The sequence below is a fragment of the Watersipora subatra genome, unplaced genomic scaffold (assembly GCF_963576615.1).
Source record: "Watersipora subatra unplaced genomic scaffold, tzWatSuba1.1 SCAFFOLD_26, whole genome shotgun sequence".
In the NCBI taxonomy this organism is placed as follows: domain Eukaryota; kingdom Metazoa; phylum Bryozoa; class Gymnolaemata; order Cheilostomatida; family Watersiporidae; genus Watersipora; species Watersipora subatra.
This window is the reverse complement of record NW_027045215.1, coordinates 115,428-122,120: the sequence shown is the minus strand read 5'-3', so window position 1 is coordinate 122,120 and position 6,693 is coordinate 115,428.

Here is a 6,693-nt window from a genome sequence, read left to right as displayed (position 1 = left end):
TACAAACGTCTGACAAAACTGAAAAATGTAAATTTCCAATTTCAACCAAACATGCTAGAAATGCTCCAATTGAGCTAATTAGCTTATTGTGAGAATATTACAAACGTCTGACAAAACTGAAAAATGTAAATTTCCAATTTCAACCAAACATGCTAGAAATGCTCCAATTGAGCTAATTAGCTTATTGTGAGAATATTGCAATTGTCTGACAAAAGCGAAAAATGTAAATTTCCAATTTCAACCAAACATGCTAGAAATGCTCCAATTGAGCTAATTAGCTTATTGTGAAAATATTACAAACGTCTGACAAAAGTGAAAAATGTAAATTTCCAATTTCAACCAAACATGCTAGAAATGCTCAAATTGCGCATATAAGCCTACTGTAAGAATTTTACAAACGTCTGACAAAACTGAAAAATTTAAATTTCCAATTTCAATCAAACATGCTAGAAATGCTCCAATTGAGCTAATTAGCTTATTGAGAGAATATTGCAATTGTCTGACAAAAGTGAAAAATGTAAATTTCCAATTTCAACAAAACATGCTAGAAATGCTCCAATTGAGCTAATTAGCTTATTGTGAGAAAATTACAAATGTCTGACAAAACTGAAAAATGTAAATTTCCAATTTCAACCAAACATGCTAGAAATGTTCCAATTGAGCCAATTAGATTATTGTGAGAATATTACAAACGTCTGACAAAAGTGAAAAATGTAAATTTCCAATTTCAACCAAACATGCTAGAAATGCTCCAATTGAGCTAATTAGCTTATTGTGAGAATATTGCAATTGTTTGACAAAAGTGAAAAATGAAAATTTCCAATTTCAACCAAACATGCTAGAAATGCTCCAATTGAGCTAATTAGCTTATTGTGAGAATATTGCAATTGTCTGACAAAAGTGAAAAATGTAAATTTCCAATTTCAACCAAACATGCTAGAAATGCTCCAATTGAGCTAATTAGCTTATTGTGAGAATATTACAAACGTCTGACAAAAGTGAAAAATGTAAATTTCCAATTTCAACCAAACATGCTAGAAATGCTCCAATTGAGCTAATTAGCTTATTGTGAGAATATTACAAACGTCTGACAAAACTGAAAAATGTAAATTGCCAATTTTAACCAAACATGCTAGAAATGCTCCAATTGAGCTAATTAGCTTATTGTGAGAATATTGCAATTGTCTGACAAAAGCGGAAAATGTAAATTTCCAATTTCAACCAAACATGCTAGAAATGCTCCAATTGAGCTAATTTGCTTATTGTGAGAATATTACAAACGTCTGACAAAAGTAAAAATTGTAAATTTTTGATTTCAACCAAACATGCTAGAAATGCTCCAATTGAGCTAATTAGCTTATTGTGAGAATATTACAAACGTCTGACAAAACTGAAAAATGTAAATTTCCAATTTCAACCAAACATGCTAGAAATGCTCCAATTGAGCTAATTAGCTTATTGTGAGAATATTACAAACGTCTGACAAAACTGAAAAATGTAAATTTCCAATTTCAACCAAACATGCTAGAAATGCTCCAATTGAGCTAATTAGCTTATTGTGAGAATATTACAAACGTCTGACAAAACTGAAAAAAGGAAATTTCCAATTTCAACCAAACATGCTAGAAATGCTCCAATTGAGCTAATTAGCTTATTGTGAGAATATTACAAACGTCTGACAAAAGTGAAAAATGTAAATTTCCAATTTCAACCAAACATGCTAGAAATGCTCCAATTGAGCTAATTAGCTTATTGTGAGAATATTACAAACGTCTGACAAAACTGAAAAATGTAAATTGCCAATTTTAACCAAACATGCTAGAAATGCTCCAATTGAGCTAATTAGCTTATTGTGAGAATATTGCAATTGTCTGACAAAAGCGGAAAATGTAAATTTCCAATTTCAACCAAACATGCTAGAAATGCTCCAATTGAGCTAATTCGCTTATTGTGAGAATATTACAAACGTCTGACAAAAGTAAAAATTGTAAATTTTTGATTTCAACCAAACATGCTAGAAATGCTCCAATTGAGCTAATTAACTTATTGTGAGAATATTACAAACGTCTGACAAAACTGAAAAATGTAAATTTCCAATTTCAACCAAACATGCTAGAAATGCTCCAATTGAGCTAATTAGCTTATTGTGAGAATATTACAAACGTCTGACAAAACTGAAAAATGTAAATTTCCAATTTCAACCAAACATGCTAGAAATGCTCCATTTGAGCTAATTAGCTTTTTGTGAGAATATTACAAACATCTGACAAAACTGATAAATGTAAATTTCCAATTTCAACCAAACATGCTAGAAATGATCCAATTGAGCTAATTAGCTTATTGTGAGAATATTACAAACGTCTGACAAAACAGAAAAATGTAAATTTCCAATTTCAACCAAACATGCTAGAAATGCTCCAATTGAGCTAATTAGCTTATTGTGAGAATATTGCAATTGTCTGACAAAAGCGAAAAATGTAAATTTCCAATTTCAACCAAACATGCTAGAAATGCTCCATTTGAGCTAATTAGCTTATTGTGAAAATATTACAAACGTCTGACAAAAGTGAAAAATGTAAATTTCCAATTTCAACCAAACATGCTAGAAATGCTCAAATTGCACATATAAGCCTACTGTAAGAATTTTACAAACGTCTGACAAAACTGAAAAATTTAAATTTCCAATTTCAATCAAACATGCTAGAAATGCTCCAATTGAGCTAATTAGCTTATTGAGAGAATATTGCAATTGTCTGACAAAAGTGAAAAATGTAAATTTCCAATTTCAACAAAACATGCTAGAAATGCTCCAATTGAGCTAATTAGCTTATTGTGAGAATATTACAAATGTCTGACAAAACTGAAAAAAGGAAATTTCCAATTTCAACCAAACATGCTAGAAATGCTCCAATTGAGCTAATTAGCTTATTGTGAGAATATTACAAACGTCTGACAAAACTGAAAAATGTAAATTTCCAATTTCAACCAAACATGCTAGAAATGCTCCAATTGAGCTAATTAGCTTATTGTGAGAATATTACAAACGTCTGACAAAACTGAAAAAAGGAAATTTCCAATTTCAACCAAACATGCTAGAAATGCTCCAATTGAGCTAATTAGCTTATTGTGAGAATATTACAAACGTCTGACAAAAGTGAAAAATGTAAATTTCCAATTTCAACCAAACATGCTAGAAATGCTCCAATTGAGCTAATTAGCTTATTGTGAGAATATTACAAACGTCTGACAAAACTGAAAAATGTAAATTGCCAATTTTAACCAAACATGCTAGAAATGCTCCAATTGAGCTAATTAGCTTATTGTGAGAATATTGCAATTGTCTGACAAAAGCGGAAAATGTAAATTTCCAATTTCAACCAAACATGCTAGAAATGCTCCAATTGAGCTAATTTGCTTATTGTGAGAATATTACAAACGTCTGACAAAAGTAAAAATTGTAAATTTTTGATTTCAACCAAACATGCTAGAAATGCTCCAATTGAGCTAATTAACTTATTGTGAGAATATTACAAACGTCTGACAAAACTGAAAAATGTAAATTTCCAATTTCAACCAAACATGCTAGAAATGCTCCAATTGAGCTAATTAGCTTATTGTGAGAATATTACAAACGTCTGACAAAACTGAAAAATGTAAATTTCCAATTTCAACCAAACATGCTAGAAATGCTCCATTTGAGCTAATTAGCTTTTTGTGAGAATATTACAAACATCTGACAAAACTGATAAATGTAAATTTCCAATTTCAACCAAACATGCTAGAAATGATCCAATTGAGCTAATTAGCTTATTGTGAGAATATTACAAACGTCTGACAAAACTGAAAAATGTAAATTTCCAATTTCAACCAAACATGCTAGAAATGCTCCAATTGAGCTAATTAGCTTATTGTGAGAATATTACAAACGTCTGACAAAACTGAAAAATGTAAATTTCCAATTTCAACCAAACATGCTAGAAATGCTCCAATTGAGCTAATTAGCTTATTGTGAGAATATTGCAATTGTCTGACAAAAGCGAAAAATGTAAATTTCCAATTTCAACCAAACATGCTAGAAATGCTCCAATTGAGCTAATTAGCTTATTGTGAAAATATTACAAACGTCTGACAAAAGTGAAAAATGTAAATTTCCAATTTCAACCAAACATGCTAGAAATGCTCAAATTGCGCATATAAGCCTACTGTAAGAATTTTACAAACGTCTGACAAAACTGAAAAATTTAAATTTCCAATTTCAATCAAACATGCTAGAAATGCTCCAATTGAGCTAATTAGCTTATTGAGAGAATATTGCAATTGTCTGACAAAAGTGAAAAATGTAAATATCCAATTTCAACAAAACATGCTAGAAATGCTCCAATTGAGCTAATTAGCTTATTGTGAGAAAATTACAAATGTCTGACAAAACTGAAAAATGTAAATTTCCAATTTCAAGCAAACATGCTAGAAATGTTCCAATTGAGCTAATTAGATTATTGTGAGAATATTACAAACGTCTGACAAAAGTGAAAAATGTAAATTTCCAATTTCAACCAAACATGCTAGAAATGCTCCAATTGAGCTAATTAGCTTATTGTGAGAATATTGCAATTGTTTGACAAAAGTGAAAAATGTAAATTTCCAATTTCAACCAAACATGCTAGAAATGCTCCAATTGAGCTAATTAGCTTATTGTGAGAATATTGCAATTGTCTGACAAAAGTGAAAAATGTAAATTTCCAATTTCAACCAAACATGCTAGAAATGCTCCAATTGAGCTAATTAGCTTATTGTGAGAATATTACAAACGTCTGACAAAAGTGAAAAATGTAAATTTCCAATTTCAACCAAACATGCTAGAAATGCTCCAATTGAGCTAATTAGCTTATTGTGAGAATATTACAAACGTCTGACAAAACTGAAAAATGTAAATTGCCAATTTTAACCAAACATGCTAGAAATGCTCCAATTGAGCTAATTAGCTTATTGTGAGAATATTGCAATTGTCTGACAAAAGCGGAAAATGTAAATTTCCAATTTCAACCAAACATGCTAGAAATGCTCCAATTGAGCTAATTTGCTTATTGTGAGAATATTACAAACGTCTGACAAAAGTAAAAATTGTAAATTTTTGATTTCAACCAAACATGCTAGAAATGCTCCAATTGAGCTAATTAGCTTATTGTGAGAATATTACAAACGTCTGACAAAACTGAAAAATGTAAATTTCCAATTTCAACCAAACATGCTAGAAATGCTCCAATTGAGCTAATTAGCTTATTGTGAGAATATTACAAACGTCTGACAAAACTGAAAAATGTAAATTTCCAATTTCAACCAAACATGCTAGAAATGCTCCAATTGAGCTAATTAGCTTATTGTGAGAATATTACAAACGTCTGACAAAACTGAAAAAAGGAAATTTCCAATTTCAACCAAACATGCTAGAAATGCTCCAATTGAGCTAATTAGCTTATTGTGAGAATATTACAAACGTCTGACAAAAGTGAAAAATGTAAATTTCCAATTTCAACCAAACATGCTAGAAATGCTCCAATTGAGCTAATTAGCTTATTGTGAGAATATTACAAACGTCTGACAAAACTGAAAAATGTAAATTTCCAATTTCAACCAAACATGCTAGAAATGCTCCAATTGAGCTAATTAGCTTATTGTGAGAATATTACAAACGCCTGACAAAACTGAAAAAAGGAAATTTCCAATTTCAACCAAACATGCTAGAAATGCTCCAATTGAGCTAATTAGCTTATTGTGAGAATATTACAAACGTCTGACAAAAGTGAAAAATGTAAATTTCCAATTTCAACCAAACATGCTAGAAATGCTCCGATTGAGCTAATTAGCTTATTGTGAGAATATTGCAATTGTCTGACAAAAGTGAAAAATGTAAATTTCCAATTTCAACCAAACATGCTAGAAATGCTCCAATTGAGCTAATTAGCTTATTGTGAGAATATTACAAACGTCTGACAAAAGTGAAAATTTAAATTTTCAATTTCAACCAAACATGCTAGAAATGCTCCAATTGAGCTAATTAGCTTATTGTGAGAATGTTGCAATTGTATGACAAAAGCGAAAAATGTAAATTTCCAATTTCAACCAAACATGCTAGAAATGCTCCAATTGAGCTAATTAGCTTATTGTGAGAATATTACAAACGTCTGACAAAACTGAAAAATGTAAATTGCCAATTTTAACCAAACATGCTAGAAATGCTCCAATTGAGCTAATTAGCTTATTGTGAGAATATTGCAATTGTCTGACAAAAGCGGAAAATGTAAATTTCCAATTTGAACCAAACATGCTAGAAATGCTCCAATTGAGCTAATTTGCTTATTGTGAGAATATTACAAACGTCTGACAAAAGTAAAAATTGTAAATTTTTGATTTCAACCAAACATGCTAGAAATGCTCCAATTGAGCTAATTAACTTATTGTGAGAATATTACAAACGTCTGACAAAACTGAAAAATGTAAATTTCCAATTTCAACCAAACATGCTAGAAATGCTCCAATTGAGCTAATTAGCTTATTGTGAGAATATTACAAACGTCTGACAAAACTGAAAAATGTAAATTTCCAATTTCAACCAAACATGCTAGAAATGCTCCATTTGAGCTAATTAGCTTTTTGTGAGAATATTACAAACATCTGACAAAACTGATAAATGTA